Source organism: Octopus bimaculoides, chromosome 18 (genome assembly GCF_046866305.1).
Source record: "Octopus bimaculoides isolate indiv1 chromosome 18, ASM4686630v1, whole genome shotgun sequence".
In the NCBI taxonomy this organism is placed as follows: domain Eukaryota; kingdom Metazoa; phylum Mollusca; class Cephalopoda; order Octopoda; family Octopodidae; genus Octopus; species Octopus bimaculoides.
Window position 1 is genome coordinate 44104708 of NC_142945.1, and position 21372 is coordinate 44126079.

The 21372-nt window shown below is 32.1% G+C and overlaps 1 pseudogene across 1 annotated transcript in view; it reads right to left on the bottom strand.

Moving 5' to 3' along the window:
- LOC149132054 (histone-lysine N-methyltransferase SETMAR pseudogene) overlaps window positions 1-19047 on the bottom strand; it is a 34265-nt pseudogene extending 15218 nt beyond the window's left edge. Inside the window, exon 1 of the transcript XR_016245020.1 lies at window positions 19021-19047. The product of XR_016245020.1 is annotated as a histone-lysine N-methyltransferase SETMAR pseudogene (transcript). The remainder of the gene's footprint in view (window positions 1-19020) is intronic.
- Between the last annotated feature and the right edge of the window lie 2325 nt (window positions 19048-21372).

Here is a 21372-nt window from a genome sequence, read left to right on the forward strand (position 1 = left end):
ATCGTCATCATCATCATCACCACGGCCACCACCATCGACATCATCATCATCATCATCATTATCATCATCATCATAAGCATCACCATCAACATTGCTGCTATCACTATTATCATTGTTGTTGTTGTTACTATCATTATTATTATTATTATTATTATTATTAGTAGTAGTAGTAGTAGTAGTAGTAGTAGTAGTACTGCCATTGCTATTATTTTTACTGTTCAAAATCATTCTTCTTATTATTACATTAGAGATTATTGTTGCTGTTATCATCATCATTATTATTATTATTATTATTATTATTACTAATATCATTATTATTATTATTATTATTATCATTATTATTATTATTATTATTATCATCATTATTATTATTATTATTATTATTATTACTAATATCATTATTATTATTATTATTATTATTATTATTACTAATATCATTATTATTATTATTGTTGTTGTTATTATCCTCATCGGTGTTTTAGAATAATTCATCTATTAGTTAGTTAGGTGGGATTTTTCTTTCTTTTGCTGTAATTTTTCTTCTTTACTTGTTATTTTTCTTATTTTTCTTTTTTTATTTTTTTACCTTCTTTGTGAGAAGAATCTCCGCTAAAACGTATCCATATAACTTATCTAGCTGTGACTGAAAGTTTTCTTTCATTCTCATTATTATTTAAAAATTCTTTCATTTATTATTTTTTTTTTCCTTTTTTTTTTCCCCCCTCAAATCTTTCAAACTTATATTTTAATGCTCTCTTTTAGTATTCAGCTCGGTTCTTAAATTTCAAATCAGTTTCACTTACAATTTAAATTTTCTAGATAATTAAACTCATCTTTCACAGAAAATTTTTGTGGGGGGACATTTTTGTATAATGGTGAGTAATTCACTCTTTTTTTAATTCGCCACATTTTCTTTCAAATAGTTCCAATCATATTGCAATAACTCATCACAAGAATTTAGACATGTAATTTCCACTTAAATTGCGAAATACTGGGTGGGTTATTATTTTTTTTTTAATGTTATTTTTATTTCTATTTATTTATTCATGTTCTTATTGAGGTTGCTCATAATACAAAAATCTGTATATTTGTTTTATCATCTCTCTATACTTGTAGGAATATAAATGTGGATACATTATATATAAACAAACACACACCTATCTATCTATCTATCTATCTATCATTATATCTATATATCTATCTATCTATCTATCTATCTATCTATCTTTATATATATATATATATATATATATATATATATATATATATATATATATATATATATATATATGGTGCAAAACTGAGTTGTCAAGCAGTGATGAAGAATTAGGGACCTTCTATGTCAGTCTTCCATCCGTTTGTGCACTCAATATATGTTATATGTTGTTTACTTTTTCTTTGTGCATTTACTATATTTTTTCACTTAATGGAACACAACACACCTTGGCTTTTATGATCAGTAATATATGTACATATATATATATATATGTACATATATATATATATATATATATGATATATATATATATATATATATATATATACATACATATATATTTATATATACATACATATATATTTATATATAGATACACATATATACATATAAAGATAGATTGACAGTTGTGGAAGAAATAGGTTTTACAATAATTCCACACATGGATTCCTTTTCACCATGGTAAAACAAACATTAAATTAACTAACAAACCAATTCACATACACACACACATGCACGCACGCACACTCTCATGCATGTGTGTGTGCACATGCGTACATGTGAAAATACTTGTCTGAAAACGTAAGTGAATTGTCATAACTAACACATTACGATGATCATAAGAATCTCAGAAGGCAATATCAAATATCAAGAGAGCCAAGAAAGGCCATTATTATTAAACAATTAGCAACAATCAACAGTTGCCCGAAGGTTGTTTATGGAAGACCAGCAGTCATCCATCCATACCAGCCTCTCCTCTCTATGCCACCGATGTTAGCCAAGAAAAAGGCAAAGGCTGATACAGCATGTCACCAGTGATGCTGCAACTCATTTCTACAGCTGAGTGAACTGAAGTAACATGAAATAAAGTGTTTTGCTCAAGAACACAACACACAACCCGGTCCAGAAATTGAACTCACTACCTCATGACTGTGAGCCCGATGTGCTAACCACTGAGCCATGCACCTTCAGTATTACAGACATGTGATTAGAATGTCATAGAAAAGAACCACAAGAGGAATTCTCCAAGCCTTGCCAATTGACAGGAGACCTAGGATTAGGTCAAGAATGATTAGTTTGCGTTTAGGAATCCAGCTGCAAATTGTAATGACAGTTGCTTCTGATAGGAAACAACCTGTGGAAGAGGTGCCTGAGGATTCTACTTCAAGGACCCTCCCAGGATTGGTAAGCAGAGAAAATGGATATGTGATAAGAAGCTTACTTCCCAACCACATGGCTCAGAGTTCAGTCCCAATGCATGGCACCTTGGTCAAGCGTTCTCTACAATAGTCTTGGGCCAGTCAAAGCCTTGTGAATGAATTTGGTTGACAGAACTCTGTGTGTGTGTGTGTGTGCGCGTGTGTGCCTGTGTTTGCCTGTGTTTGTCCCTACCACTGCTTGAAAATAACTGTTGGTGTGTTTACATCCCTGTAACTCAGCAGTTTGACACAAGAGACCGATGTAATAAGTACTAAGTATAACAAATAAAATAAGTCAGTGGTTGTTTGTTCAACTAAAACGCTTCAAGGTGGTGCTCCAGCATGGCCACACTCAAATGACGGAAACAAGTAAAAGATAAAAGACAGAAGATAAATAGATGAAGAAGAAAGTTCTAACACATTGGAAAATTGCCAGTAAGAGAGCTTTTATGTGGTTGCTTTAATTGTTAGAAATAACAACTAAATCTCTCTAAAAATCATATCCTAGCTCAGCCTTAATATAGGGTTGACACATTTGGCAATGTACTTCTAGATTCTCAATGAATAGGCAATATGGTCATTGCTGGGATAACTTTGATCATAAATCTGTTCAGTCAGGATTGATCTGGGGGTTATACACGAGCAACAAACCTGAAAGAAGTTGCTGGGTTAAGACAAGATAAAAAGAGATTGATGAAGAAACAGCAGAAAGAGAGTCAGAATACGGATGATATTACCTGAGTCTCAATGTCATTCAGAGTGACAGAATAAAAACTCATATCAAATCAATGGCACAACATGTATACTTGATACAGAACATGATTTTTCGGTCGGCAATGGGAGCTGATGGTAATTTCATTTCATAACCAGTTTGAACTTTCTTCAACAAGGGTTGCAATATTGGCAGTTAATTTAGTAGTTTACATGGAGAAACAAGCTCTGCTGGAATTTGCCAAGAAGTCACGTTTAGAATAAGGCAATAAGTATGGTAAAAATCGAAGATGTAGCAATAAATTGCTAGGAAAAAAAAAGAATTAAAGAAAAAACCAAGCAAAAAATGTATTGCATGGGCAAACTGTATGAGCATACACATATGTATTAATGCATGTGTGTTTGTATGAGTGTGTATGTGTGCATATTGGTATGGATATGTGTATGCATGTACATATGCATATGTATGTATATATATATATATATATATATATATATATATATATATATATATATGCACATATATATGTACAGATATACACACTTGCACACACATATATATGTGTGTGTGTGTGTATATATATGTATGTATGTATATATATATATATGCATGTATGTGTATATATATATATATATTTGTATGTGTGTGTATATATATATATGTATATATATATATATATATATATATATATATATACACACATATATATGTGTATATATATGTACATATAGTATTTATATATATATGTATATGTGTCTGTATGCATGCTTGTATAACTATATGTCTATATATATATATGTAAATATATATAGTTATCCATACACACACACACGTACACACACACACATACACATACACACGCACACACATATATATATAGTTATATATCTGTAGTCATAGACTGTTGGATATGCACATATTTACATTTTATTTTATTTGTTTTTATTCCTTAATTCCTCTGAACAACCTTATCATCACCAGTGTCCCCATCCGCTACACCATTGCTATCACCCTCATCAACCTTGTCTTTATCTCTTCATCCATTATCTTATATATATATATATATATACATACATATATATACATATATATATATATATATAAATATATATATATATATATATATATATATATATATATATATATATATATATATATATATATATATATATATATATATGCTTGTTCTTTTCTTTTTTTTCTCACTGTCAGAAGTAATACATATGTGCCACAGAGCATTTTCTGCTTTTTTTTTTTTTTTGCTTTTTCTTATTTCTGGTATTAGTAGAAAAATCTCTAATTCCGCACCCCCCATCTCAAAAAAAATCAAAAAACAATCCAAAGTTTGGTTAGTAACAGATAATTATTATCATTGTCCTCACAAGATCATCATTATATTTTTTTCTCCTTCATTATCATTATCACTTTTACATTTACAATGCGTGGTTTCGACTGGTTTAATTGGCCCGGCAGCGGCGGTGGTGGTGGTGGTGGAAAGGTGGGATGTTATATGTTACAGATAATTGAATCAACCTAACTTATGTAATTTGTCCCAAAGTTACTGTCTCCTAATGAGATGAACGGGAAAAAGTCAATCGAATTGACACGATATGACTCGTATTCATTTAGCTGACATCGGTTTCTAATTTCGGCAACTTGTCAGCAATTTGGGTAGGGGCATAAGTCAGTTACATCGGCCCCAGTACTCAGCTGGTACTTATTACATTGACTCCAAAATGGACAAAATGCAAAGTTGACCTTGGCAGAGTTTGAACCCAATACATAAAGACGGATGAAAATGCCATGGAGCAGTTTGCTTGGTGTGCTAATGGTTCTGCTGGCTGACCGCCTAACTTGTTTAGCAAAACTTGGAAAGATTACAGGCTTCCTGGTCACAGCAGAAGTTTAACTGATGTCGCAAGGAAATGTAATGGTATGCTATTTCTCGCCACTTCATTGATTCCTTGCATCTTGCTTTCTTTTTTGAGGCTGGAATGTTTGATTCCTGATTAGCCACCAAAACCCAAATTTGGGAGAAAGGCAACAAGCACAATGTTAAAAAAAACCCCAAAAAAAACCCAGGAAATAAGAATAATATATTTTGGTGAATAAAAGAATGAAATCCACAATAATGAGGCATCAATATGATGAGATATGAATGAATAACAATTAATTACAAAAATGATAAGTAACTACAAAATAACAATTTTGAATTTTGTCACCGGGTCAACAGTATTTGAGGGAAGGGGGCTTTATGGGAAGGGGGATGATTACATCAACTCCATTATTTGACTGGTATTTATTTCATCGACCCTGAAAGGATGATAAGCAAGGTCAACCTCGGTAGAATTTGAACTCGGGAATTAAAGACGGATGAAATGCTGGTAAGCATTTGGTCCAGAGTGCTAATGGGTGGGCAGAAAACTTCTTGTCACATAGTCATGCCAGTACTTGAGAAAAACAGGAGCTGCGTGGGCGCATGTATTTTGATAGCTGACTGATGCCGGAGTTGATATGCTTCATTGAAAGTCTTAGAGATGTTACCCTTGTTTGGTCTCAGTCCAGTGGCCAAAACCAATAAAACTGAAGAAAGATGAAGAATAATCACAAGACCTCAAATTTAAGGTGTAGTCAATTCAATTTCCTCCAATATTTAATTTGTATTCAAGGCAACAAGCTAACAGAATCGTTACCGGCCGAAATGCTGTGAGGCATTTTACTTGGCTTTAGATTCTGAGTTTAAATTCCATTGAGTCTACTTTGCCTTTCATCTTTTCAAAGTCAATGAAGCATGTACCAGTTGAGTACTGGGGTTGATGTAATTCAATGATTCCCAAAGTGGGTGGTGCTGTCCCCTTGGGTGCAGAGGAATGATCCAAGGGGGCATTGAAGAAAAGCAGGGTGATAATGGGGTGGCTGGAAGTGGGTACTGGATGGAAAACCCTCCAAACAATGGATTAAGTTAAGTTTTATTTATGAAATAAGGTTGTTTTAAATTTGCTATCGAAAGTGATCTATGTTTATGGTGGTGAGTGGGGTGAGGGTGCTAGGAATGTGACCTGGGTGCTAAGGAGGTGGCAACCCGATAAATTTTGACTTAATCCTGCCCTGAAATTGCTGGCCTTGTACCAAAATTTGAAACTAGGATTTAATTGGTATTTTTTTAAAAATCTACTCAGAAGGATGGATGGAGGCATGTGGCTTAGTGGTTAGGATGTTGGACTCATGACCATAAGATTGTGGTTTCAGTTCCTGGACCAGGCAATAACGTTATATTCGTGAGTGAAACACTTCATTTCACATTGCTACACTCCACTCAGCTGGTAGAAATGAGTAATCCTGCGATAGACCAGCATCCTATCCAGGGGTGTACATCATTTCTTCTCACTACAGACACAAGGTCTGAAATTTTAGTGGTGTGTGCTACTCAATCACATCAACCCCAGTAGTCAACTGGCACCAATTTCATCAACCTTGAAATCTGATGCAATATTTGGTTGCTATCTCTTGCAGGTCAGGTAACCATATGGAGGCCTTTCATTTGATTGGCTGTGTATATATATATATATGTGCAGGTGACACGTAAAAGCACCCACTACACTCTCTGAGTGGTTGGCGTTAGGAAGGGCATCCAGCTGTAGAAACTCTGCCAAATTAGATTGGAGCCTGGTGTTGCCATCCGGTTTCACCAGTCCTCAGTCAAATCGTCCAACCCATGCTAGCATGGAAAGCGGACGTTAAACGATGATGATGATGATATATATATAGTTGTTACTGAGCTTAGTTTGGACATAAGCTACCAGGCATATGCTCAATGGTGTTCCACTTGTGACTTTGCCATTATCCTGTTTATCCTTTGAACATTGTGAAACTTGGACAACATTATTCAGTATGTTCTTTTATTTAAATGATGGTATGCTTTTCAGTGAAGTGGTCCACTGCAGAGGCCAGGTAGCCAACCTGATCAGTCTATAGAAGGCTGTAAAACAAAGCTAACCTTGGCGAGGTTTGAATGCATGATGCAAAGGGACATAACTAGATACTGCAAGGCAGTCTGTCCGTCAATCCTGCTAACTCACCACCCGTAACTATAACATAATATTAATAATATAAGAATATAATAACCGAAATATATTTAGAAGGAAAACATGAAAATGAAGAAGGAAAAAAAATGAAAATGCACAAAAGTAAAACATAGTATAAAGAAAATTAAAAAAATATTTAAAAAATGTGAAAATTTCTAAAGCAAAAGATGACATAAAAGATATTCTCCCGAGAATATTGGTAAAAGCGTTATTCTGGATGTTCTAAAAGTCTTTTTAATAATCTAAGAAACTCTAATGAACTTCCATTTTAAAATTGACATTTAAAAAACCCCTCAAAAATAACAACAATAACAACACACAATCATAAAACAGACAGAATATATAATGTATAAAATACACTGATCTAAATATAAAAAAAAAAAAGAAGTTTTTTAAGCAGTTCAAATATTAATGTTTCCTGAAAGACTTATAAGTCTTTGGAAGAAGAAAAAATAGCAAACATTAATGTTCTTTTATATATATTTTTTTAATATTTTTTTTATTTTTCAAGCCGTCTTAAGCTGAGTGAAAACTTTTGAGTATGATTCTGTTAAAAAAAAAAAAAAAAAAATAGACTAATTGACAAGATCATGCTAATTTTTCTATGCAGTTCTGGCGACCGAAAACCGTTACATAGTAAATAATGACAGTATGTTTAATTGACAGCATGGTAGGGCAGGGCAAAGCCTGGTATGGGGCTGGGTTAGTAAGGGTATGTTTGATGTGTTTAGTGTTTACTGTCAGTTTGTTTAAAAATGATAATATTGTGTTGGGAAATTTTCCAGGAATGACTTCTGTATAAAAAGCCTATAGTTAAGTAGGAGAGGACTGATACCTTTTAGCTTTTACTTGTTTCAGTCATTAGACTGCAGCCATGCTGGATCACTGCCTCAAAGAATCTTTAGTTGAAGGAATTTACCCCAGCACTTACTTTTGTTAAGTTTGGTAGTTATTCCATTGGACACTTTTGCCAAACCACTAAGTTATGAAATGTAAACACATGGACAGTGGTTGTCAAGTGGTGGTGAGGACAACCACAGACACAAACACACACATGCAAACGTGTGCGCACACACACACACACACATGTATGTGATGATTTTCTTTCAGTTTCTGTCTTTCAAATCTGCTAACAGATTTTTGGTGAGCCCAAAACTATAGTAGAAGATTCTTGCCCAAGGTGCCATGTAGTGGGTCTGAACCTGAATCCATGTAGTTGGGAAACAAGCTCTTTACCACATAGCCATACCTGCAGCACCTAATATATTAAATATAATGAACTAAAGACAACGTTTAATCAATTAAAATCACATTCATAATGTGATGTAAAGTTGTTCGAATTAGTAATCATTTCTTCTTGCTACTACAGACACAAGGTCTAACATTTTAGAGGTGTGTGCTACACTGTTACATCAACCCCAGCAGTCAACTGATACTTATTTCCTAAATCTTGAAATCTGAAGTGAGATTTGGTTGTTATCTCTTGCAAGTAAAGTAACCATGTAGAGGTCTTTTGTTTGGTTGACTGTGTATATATAGTTGTTACTGAGCTTAGTTTGGACATAAACTACCAGGCATTTGCTCAATGGTGTTCCACTTGTGACTTGGCCATTATCTTGTTTATCTTTTGGACATTGTGGACTTGGCCATTATCCTGTGTATCTTTTGGACATTGTGGACTTGGCCATTATCCTGTGTATCTTTCAGACATTGTAGATATAGGACAACATTATTCAATGTTTTCTATTTTAACGATGGCATGCTTTTCAGTGAAGTGATCCATTTTTTAAAATTTTGCTTTGATGTGTAGAATTTACCAATTCTCCTTGAGGAGATACCTGCATCAGCTTTTATCTTATGCCTCTCTTCAAATTCATTATCTATCCTAATTATGTTATGAATTTCATGCTCAAAAATGGCTGTATTTTAATGAGTGAGATTTAGAAACTATGTCTTGCAGGTTAACTGACCATTCATAGGTACACATTTTGGTTCATCAGTATAAAGAGCATTAACATGTTGTTACTTTTCTGAGCAGAACACATGTATACATAGCCTCAGTTTTCCCTTAGCTATTAAGAATATGTATAAAACCTCATGCAAGCATAACTTATAATAGATGTACTGGCATGTTATCCAAGAGAATATTTACTTTTCATCTTCCCTACAATGTATTCTTCTGAAATTCCATTTGAAAAAACTTTTGTTACGTTTATTTCTGGAGACATAACTAAATATCTTTGTTCTCTCATCGAATCCCCTATCACACCTGATGATACTACACAGCGGCTGTAAGAAAGGGTCATATAACATCCCTCACCTTTTCTCAGCTGATGACCTGAAGCTGTTTGGGCCAAGTATTAACCGTATCAAAAAGCAACTGAATCTCATAAACCGATTCTCTGAAGACATTGGAATGAAACTTGGTGAGTCCATTTTGTCTCCCGATCCCAGCAATTGTAACAAACTATAGCGCACCAGAATTATAGCAAAATTATATAATGTAATGTAGAGGAAGATGGAAAGTGTTGTAACACAGCCTGCAGCATTTAAATGCTACAATGTGCAATGTTTAACTCCAGCTAAATAGTACACCAATGTGACATCACAACTTTTGACCAAAGAAATTAGTAAATTTAAATTAAGTCAGTTGCTACAATGATATATTAATGACACGTCAACAGGGATCTCAATCTGTGCTATTGTAGAAGACACTTGCCCAAGGTGCCACACAGTAGGACTGAACCCAGAACCATGTGGTTGGGAAGCAAGCTTCTTACCACACAGCCACTCCTGTGCCTATGTACATGTTTATTTACTTATTAATTAATTTATTTACTTACATGATTTATACACATATCAAACCTGATGTATGTATAAATCAGAGTTATTTTGGTGTTGCTGTTGTTTTGCCATTTTATTAAATTGATACAGTTACAGAGAAGTAAGAAGAGAGAAGTGTGTTAGCAACACAAAATTCTGTCAGTTACTCAGGAATGTGAATACATAATCACAACTCACATCATCATGGAGATCTTGTTCACACCTTACAATAAATAAATAAATATATATATATATATATATATATATATATATATATATATATATATATATATATATATATGTATGTATATTTATATATATATATATATATATATGTATGTATATTTTTATATATATATATATATATATATATATATATATATATATATATATATATATATATATATGTATGTATATATATATATATATATATATATATATATATGTATGTATATTTATATATATATATATATATATATATATATATATATATATGTATGTATATTTATATATATATATATATATATATATATGTATGTATATTTATATATATATATATATATATATATATATATGTATATTTATATATGTATGTATATTTATATATGTATGTATATTTATATATGTATGTATATATATATGTATATATATATATATATGTATGTATATTTATATATATATGTATATATATATATATATATATATATATATGTGTATATATACATATATATACATTTTATGTATATGTGTATATGTGTGTACATGTATGTATGTGTATATATGTGAGTGTGTGTGTGTGTGTGTGTATATATATATGTGTGTGTGTGTGTATATGTATATATATAAATATATACATATCTACATTTTCATGTATACATGTGTGTATGTTTGTGTGTGTGAATGTATGTATGTGTATATATATATATATGTGTGTCTATGTATGTGTGGGTGGGTGTATGTATGTGTGGGTGTGTGTACACACACATAATGATATCTGCAAAAGCTGTTACCATTCTGAGTTATTTTGTATATATTCATTAAACATTAAAGTTTTATTGCCTTTGCACATGCTCTCCCTGTATATATAAGAACGTGTGTGTGTGTAAAATTAAACTGTTTCATTCTATAAACAAAAGTAGCAGAGAAAACACAACACACAGAACTGAATATATTGCTTATTTAACCCTTTAATATTCAGATTACTTTGTCAAATGTAATGCTTATTCATTCGCCTTGTTTTAAATTAATCATGCATTATCTTGTAGCTCTAAGATTTTGATAATGTGATTTTTTTATCCTTAGAATAACATTGTAGGGTAGGTTTGAAAGGCCAAATCTGGCTGGTTTAAACATAAAACAGGTTGAATATTTGAGCTGGATATGACCGGTTTAGATTCTAAAAAGTTGCCCTAAATTTCTTTCCCACACTTCAGATTTAATGTCACTGTGATCTTGAAACATTTTTTACTGGTATTTCAAGCTGTTTTTTTTTTTATATGATAGAACTGGTTCACTCTTCTGTTTGTGTCTATTGTTTTCATGGCCAGTTTCTAAACATTGGTTCCAAAATTCTGGCACAAGGTCACAAGTTTGAAGGTAGTGATAAATCAATTACCTCGACCCCCCCCCCCCCCGTGCTCAACTGGGTCTTATTTTATCGACTCCCAAAAGGATGAAAGCAAAATCAGCCGAGGAAGAATTTGAAACCAGAATGGAAAGACAGACAAAATACCCAATGTACTAACGATTCTGCTAGCTTGCCAGCTTCCAGATTCTAAATATTTTTGTCGGTGTGTTGTCATTTCAATTCTTGCCAAGCTGTTTTCCATCCTCTAATTTGTCTGTTGTTTTTGCCTCGTTTGGTTGATTTAATTATTATATCATGATTGTTGGTTTCAAATTTTGACACCAGACCAGCAAGTTCCGGGGGGGGGGGGAGATGATTACATTCAACCCCATTGCTTAACTGGTACTTATTTTATCAAACCCAAAAGAATGAAAGCAAAGTCATCTGCAGAAGAATTTGAAACAAAAACATACAAAATGCTGCTATGCCTTTTGCTTGGTGTCCTAATGATTCAGCCAGCTCCCTACCTTCCCGTTTCTAAATATTATTTTGTCAGTGTGAAGCCATTTCACTTATTGTCAGCCTGTCACTTTTCATTAGCTAATTTGTCTGTTGTTTTACCTCTGTTGGCCGATTAAATCATTGTATCATTTTTCTTCATTGATTTATTAGGGATCTGGCTAATGCCACTATGCGTTTTTTTCTGCTCTTGTCATGTCCTTTCACAGTTTCCATTTCTATGTTATTGGTCCAATTGATCTATTATTTTATTTTGGTCCTGATTTCTACACTTCCTCTGACACCTCCAACAAATAGTTTTTAAAAATGTGTTTATTCTGTCTAAAACCTAATTTCATTTGTTAAGCATGAATATTTATCATGCAATATATTTCTGTGGTACACTGGGAGCATGTCATACAACCATTTATGTAAGGGGTGATACTGTCTATTATTGCTGACTCTATATTTTTATTCTTAAATCCCAAATGTGTCTTGAAAGAGATATTGTATTCCTTCAGTATATACTGTCGAATAAGTGCATGTGTTGTGCATATCTGATTTTAAACTTTTCCTTTGTTACTCCACATATAATATATGATTATTTCTGGAGATATGATTTGTCTTGTAATATATTACTACATTCTCAAAGAAAACGAATACATTATGTCACTGGAGTTCTATCTTGAATTCCTGTTTAGAAACAATATTCTTTTAGCACAATTAACCAAAGTATTTGTAATATTTTAAATACTTAATTGTTGAAAGCAGGGTGGTTGTGGAAAATGTTGATAGTCTTATGAACAAATCAAAAATTCTCTTCTGCAAATGAGTAATTAATGTTTACTTTTTGTTTTTCTTTCTTTATTTTTTAAAATTTTATTCTTGTTTTTTATTTTTTTTTTATTTTATTCTTAGTTTTTACCTTATTTCTACTTTTTTTTTTTTTCAATTTTTGTCAAGCGGGCTTATTGGAATCCATCATGAAATATTGTCACATGATTAATTTCAGAACTGGTTCTCTTGTTAACAACATGTATGCCCAATAATCTTTAATCTTTATCTCATATATATATATAAATATGTAATAAAGATGACTCTGTAAATAGTCCAACCAATTATTTTGTAAGCCAGACTTGATTAATGAGGGGCTTAAATTCATTGAGTTCTAATACACTAGCAACAGTCCAGTCACACAATGTTATAATTTGGAGAAGCTTCCTAGATATTCCACTCAACCATGAACAGTGGTTGTTAAACCACTAGAGTGCTTGAGCAAACACTGTAAAAGCAATATTTAGGGTCGTTAATACAGTTATTCATCAAAATGCATTAAGAAAATGCATCCAGAAGAAAATAATTACTAGACTACCCAATTATCTGCAATATATATATATATATATATATATATATATATATATATATATATATATATATATATACACAAATATATGTATGTTGTGTGTTATATATGTATGTTTGTATTAATATATATATGTTTTATATTTGCACATGTGCAGTCTATCTAAATATTCTAATTCCAAGAGAGTAAATATATCAAACTAACAAGGGCATGAAACTGTTTCTACAGATAAACTGGTCCGGTAAACATCCCAACAAGTTGAGTCATCATAATCATCATGTCCATACTTTTTTCATGTGTATGTTTTGACGTATTTACTTTACCCATTAGATTATTACACATACATGCGTAGCTCTAAAATATGTATGTTTTTGTGTGTGTGTGTGTGTGTGTGTGTGGTATGGTTGTGTGGTAAGAAGTTTGCTTCCCAACCACGCTGTTCTAGGTTCAGAGCCACTGCACAGCATCATGCGTCTTCTACTATAGCCTCAGGCAAACGAAGGCCTTGTGAGTGAGTTTGGCAGACAATGTGAAAGAAGCCCATTGTATTTGTGTGTGTGTGTGTGTGGTATGGTTGTGTGGTAAGAAGTTTGCTTCCCAACCACACTGTTCTAGGTTCAGAGCCACTGCACAGCATCATGCGTCTTCTACTATAGCCTCAGGCAAACGAAGGCCTTGTGAGTGAGTTTGGCAGACAATGTGAAAGAAGCCCATTGTATTTGTGTGTGTGTGTGTGTGTGGTATGGTTGTGTGGTAAGAAGTTTGCTTCCCAACCACACTGTTCTAGGTTCAGAGCCACTGCACAGCATCATGCGTCTTCTACTATAGCCTCAGGCAAACGAAGGCCTTGTGAGTGAGTTTGGCAGACAATGTGAAAGAAGCCCATTGTATTTGTGTGTGTGTGTGTGGTATGGTTGTGTGGTAAGAAGTTTGCTTCCCAACCACACTGTTCTAGGTTCAGAGCCACTGCACAGCATCATGCGTCTTCTACTATAGCCTCAGGCAAACGAAGGCCTTGTGAGTGAGTTTGGCAGACAATGTGAAAGAAGCCCATTGTATTTGTGTGTGTGTGTGTGTGTGGTATGGTTGTGTGGTAAGAAGTTTGCTTCCCAACCACACTGTTCTAGGTTCAGAGCCACTGCACAGCATCATGCGTCTTCTACTATAGCCTCAGGCAAACGAAGGCCTTGTGAGTGAGTTTGGCAGACAATGTGAAAGAAGCCCATTGTATTTGTGTGTGTGTGTGTGGTATGGTTGTGTGGTAAGAAGTTTGCTTCCCAACCACACTGTTCTAGGTTCAGAGCCACTGCACAGCATCATGCGTCTTCTACTATAGCCTCAGGCAAACGAAGGCCTTGTGAGTGAGTTTGGCAGACAATGTGAAAGAAGCCCATTGTATTTGTGTGTGTGTGTATTATACATATATATTATATATACATATATATGCATATTATGTATACACGCATATATATATATATATATATATACTTTATTATCTCTCTTTCTTCCTAGCACTCCTGTGCGACCCCTCTGCCCGGCATTCACCTTGATAGATCGCTAGCCACTACACATTCTTCATTTTCTCTCCTTATTTCTTTCTGTGTTCCTTTCTGTGGAAGAGCATAGGCTTGAAACGTTACAGACTTTTTCACTTCCCGAGCATTAAACTAATACATCTGCTTGTTGTCTACACCATCAGTCTTCATCTTTTGTTTTTTTTTTGTGAATTCTCCCAATATATATATATATATATATATATATATATATATATATATACACACACATATACGCACTCGTGCACATAGAGAGAGTGAGAGAGCAAGAGATAATTAATTAGTATACATTGGGTTTGTATGTATTTGTGTGTAGGTAAAAATATATATTCATGTTTATTTATATATTTTGTCTGTCCATTATCTATAAATCATTTGTTGATTTCTATATTTGTCATCTTTAAATCCACTTAAATATTTCAATGGTGACTATCTATATCAATAATCTACAATACAAAGAGAAAATGAAACGTTTATGTAAGTATTTTTCTCAATTCCTAACAACACACAACTTTTTCTCTCTCTCTCTCTCTCTCCCTCTCTCTGAATATAACCACATATATACACATGTATATAAACATACATGCATACATATTTATATATATATATATATATATATATATATATAAACACACACACATATGTATTCATATATGTTCAGATATACAAATATTAATATGTATATTCATATTCATATAAATACATATATATATATATATACACACACTCGCACATATGTGCACACAAACTCGCGCATAAATTAAAACTCTCACACTTTATGATTTATTGTGAGATTTCTGTTTTCGTTGGTAATTGTAATCTTTCTTAGCATTACCACATTTCATAATGAGAGAAACTGAACAAAAGCGTGTGTGTGTGTGTATTCTTGTGTATGTGTGTTTCTATACATGTATATATATATGTGTATGTGTATATATATATATATATATATATATATATATATATATATATATATATATATATATATATGCATATGTTTGTATATATTTGTATATATATATATGTATCTATATTTATATATTATATATATGTAATTATAAATTTATATATATGTGTGTTTATATACATATATGTTCTAAAAACCCACCACTTATATATGTATATATGTATACATATATAAATGTATATTTAACACGCACACACACATATATATATATATATATAATAGTAATGCATGTATATATAAATTTATGCAAGCATGAGTAAAAGATATGTGTGAGTATTAAATGTAATCAGAAATTTGGTATTAATTAAAGAAAACGTAATTTTATTGTCATATGTCAACATTATCATTCCCATAACAATAGATATTTAACCTAACGCTTCTAACTTCAGGTATTCCTTATTATCATGATTTTTGGCAGCATCATTGTCATTGCTATTATCATAAACAACCAACAACAAAAACATAATTACAATCAGTGCCATTATTATCATCATCACCATTGTTATCATAACATGATACTAATGATCTTCATTATCCTTTCTCTTATAATTACCATTATTATCCTAATGAGTAGATGATACATATGTATGCAAATGCATGTGTATATGTGTATGCATGAGTGTGCTTATATATATATGTGTGTGTGTGTGTGTGTGTGTGTGCACACGTGTATGTGAGTGTGTGTGTGCATGTGTGTGTGTGTGTGTATAGGTGCAGACATGGCTGTTCCACTATGTGGCAATTTGGGCAACTATATTCTTCTACAGCCCCAAGTTGGACCAAAGCCTGGTGAACAGATTTGATAGATGGAAACTGAGAGAAGCCCATTGTATGAATATGTGTATGTGTTTTGTCTAATAGTTGTAAAATAGTGTCACTGTCATACAAACCAAGTCCTTCATTTCAAATTTTCTAAGGAAACATGTTAGTCATGGAGAAATATTATTTTATTTGGTAGCAGGTGAGGTTTGGTGACAGGAAGAGCATCTAGCCATAAAATATTTACCTCAACTAATTCCAGCTGACTGATACTGATGAGTGATAATATCTAATATGATGTAATATGCACATAATTTTAAAAAAAGAGTTGCCAATAGTTTCTTGCAGTAAAGGTACAGTAATTTGGCAGATTTATATAACATGTCATGTGATCTAAGCAATCCTTCATGTTCAGTGAATACAGTTAGTCCTATTTGAAAAGCAGGACTAGCAATATGCACTGAGCCTGAAGAATTGCTTAGAGACACACGGTATACTATATAAACCTGTGAAATTATTGTATCTCTACAGCATGAAATAACTAGTGTTTCTCTTTTAAATTCTGTGTATATTAAATCATATTTACCTCTCACTGGATAGAGTTCTTTCTGTCGATCCTACCTGTGAAAGAACAGTAAACTATATATAGTTTGCATGTGTGCATGTGTGTGTTTGTGCGTATGTGTGTGTGTGTACACACAAACACACATGCACACACACACACACACACATATACATACAGTGGACTTCTTTCAGTTTCCATCCACTAAACCCAGTCACACGGCCTTGATAGGCCCAAGGCTAAAATAGAAAACATTTGTCCAACGTGCTATGCAGTGGGACTGAACCCAGAACCATGTGGTTGGGAAGCAATTTTGTAACTACGTCCATACCTGCATGAATACATACATACATACATACCTGAAAGTTGGAAAAAATCTTAGAAAAACTTATAAGAAAACTTCAATAAATGATTGCTTTTATGTTGTTTTATAAAATTCTTTTTCTTTCCTTCATACTTTTAATGTTATAATACAAATTGATTTCTCTTTGTGTATAAGTCATGTATTGTCTGTTGATAAGTGATGTAAAACGTTATTTATTAATCACTTTCACGATTACTTAAAAAAATTTAATGAATGTTAAATTTTTTCTGGTATTTTTTATTACCTTTTCATCCAGCACATCTGTTTCTCACTTTATCTATCTATCAATATATCTATCTATCTATCTATCTATCTATCTATCTATCTATCTATCTATCTATCTATCTGTCTATCTATCTATACACACACACACATATATATACATATATATAAGGTGTGTGTGTTTCTCTCTCTGTGTTATGCAATGCAAATGATAAAAAAGATTAATCTATTTCTTCTTTTCTTATTTTGTAGGTAAGGACTCTTTGAAATATAACTGATTTATTTCCCAACAGAGACTGGGGTGGGGTGGAAACAAAAGAAAAATAACAGAAACAAAATGGCACAGAATTTTCACAGGTATTTGTTATATTTAAAAAGTATCTCTTCATATTATTTCTGTTATGTATATTTTATACATTTTTCTTGATCATCATTATTAATTTATTATTATTATGAAATATTTCCTGATTTTACTCTATAAAACGGTCAGTAAAAAAGCAAAGAGAACATAAGTTTGAAAGAACCTTTGGTTCTTGTCAGGGATTTGAGAATCACGTTTATTCCAGTCCTACAATAAAATATATTGAGTACACTCTAATGACCTATCCAAGAGGGCAGTAGCTCTATAATGACTCACTCTATATTGACCTCAACCAATCTGTCTAAGCATGAAGCATAAGTATAAAAATGATAAACCTATCTAGGATGATACAAAAGTCACTTTAGTAGATATATATCATCATCATCCTCCTCCTCAATTTTCCATGCTGGCATGTGTTGGACGGTTTGACTAGAGCTGACAACCATGAGAGCTATACCAAGTTCCAATTTGATTTGGTTGGTTGCCCTTCCTAACACCACAACTTTACAGTGTGTGCTGGGTGCTTTTGATATATATATATATATATATATATATATATATATATATATATATATATATATATATATATATATGTATATAAAATATATACATACAATGTTAGATATGCACATATATACACAAGGGCACTACATAAGCACGTACATTGCTAAAAAGTAGAAGTCAAAAATACTTCTGTACCACCGAATAGTCACAAATCTACTAGAGACATGATAGGAAAAAGTTTTAGTGAACGATAATAACATCTTACCTCTCTTAAGTCAGAACAAGTAGTGCTGGTCAACTTGGTACAGGTTTCGAAATTTAGTGCCAAATTGGTGCCTGATTTCTCATCAGCCAAAGTCTGCCAGCTAATTACTGTAGTAGTAATTAGCTGGCAGACTTTAGCTGATGAAAAATCAGGCACCTATTTGGCGCTAAATTTCGAAACTGGTACCAAGTTGACCAGCATTACTTGTATATATTCCTCTGTGTGTGTGTGTGTGTGTGAATGTGTGTGTGAATGTGTGTGTGTGTGCGTGCATGTGTGTATGTTTGTCCCTCTACCATCGCTTGACAATGGATGCTGGTGTGTTTACGTCCCTATAACTTAGCAGTTTGGCAAAAGAGACCCATAGAATAAGTACTAGGCTTACAAAGAATAAGTTCTGGAGTCGAATTGTTCGACTAAAGGCGGTGCTCCAGCATGGCTACAGACAAATGACCGAAACAAATAAAAGAATAAAAGAACACAGACACACACACATGCATACATATAAATACGCATACATATATATACACACACACATACAAATATACACATACATATATCTATATACACACACATAAATATATACCCATAGAAATATCTATACACACACACATACGTCTACATATATATATATACATCTATGTATGTGTTTGTGTATATGGTGTGTGCATAGATTTATGGATTTGAACTTATGTCCTCTGTCATGTGACACGTCTGTTGTAGATTCTGTAATATTAGCATTGATAAGGGTCACGTAGTTAATACTGTTAGTTGCATGCATGCATATATGCATGTATGTATGTATGCATGTATGTATGTATGTGTGTGTGTGTGTGTTTGTGTGTGTCTGTATCTATGTGTGAGTACATGTATGTTTGTACGTATGTGTGTATATGTATGTATGTATGCATGCATGTACGTATGTGAGTGAGTGTAGATATATGTAGGCATGTGTTCATGTATATATGTGTATATATATATATATATATATATATATATATATATGTATATATAGTTATATATGTATGTGTGTGTATATATATATATTATATATATATATATATATATATATATATATATATATATAGGTATATATGTATGTGTATATATATATATGTATATATAGGTATATATGTATGTGTATATATATATATGTATATATAGGTGTATATGTATGTGTATATATATATATGTATATATAGGTATATATGTATGTGTATATATATATATGTATATATAGGTATATATGTATGTGTATATATATATATGTATGTACATATGTATATATGTGTGTGTATATATATATATATATGTACGTATATATGTATGTGTGTATAAACATATATATATATGTATGTGTATGAATATACACATGTGAGTGTGGTGTAAATATATATGTGTGTATGTGTGAGTATATATACACATATAAAGATATATATATGTATAAATGCTTGTATGTATACATATATACATTTATATATGCACACACACATATGTATATATAAATGTATATATATATAAATATATATATATATATATATATATATATATATATATATACATATATATATTTATATATGTATGAATGTATGTGTATACATATGTATATATAAATATATCTATATATGTATATATCTATATATGTATGCATATATATATGTATATATATATATATGTATATATATATATATATATATATATATATATATATATATATATATATATATCAATGAACGTGTGTGCACACACATATCCACATACACACATACATATACACACGCACACACACACACACACACACACACACACACACATATATATTGCACCAACATTCACGGTAATAACCATTTAGCACTCTCCTTCATGGTGGTTTTACTTTTGGAATCTATCAACCATATTCCCACAAGCCCTGTAAGATAATTCACACTTTACAATTCTCTGTTTTACTATAATTCTGTATAACACTTAACATTACTTAAGAAAAACTGGCTTTTATTATGGCATATCTTTTTATGATCATTGTGTAGCCAGATCAGTTTCAACACAGGCTGTTTTATATTGCATATGAGGTATATTTTCTTCTTTTCAAAATTTTATGGTGTGTTCTCATTGTTGATGATTTTCTTATCATCATTTTTGTGACTGCTGAAAACGATATTGTTGTCGCTATTATTACAGATGTTGTTATTGTTGCTGTTGTTGCCGCTGCTGTTGTTCTCGCTGTTGTAGTTGGTGCTGCTGTTGTTGTTGTTGTTGTTGTTGTTGTTGTTGTTGTTGTAAGGTACCATAAATGGTGGATCATAGGAAGAAAATGTCTTCTGGCATATAATTACGTCATTCATGTTGTATGTG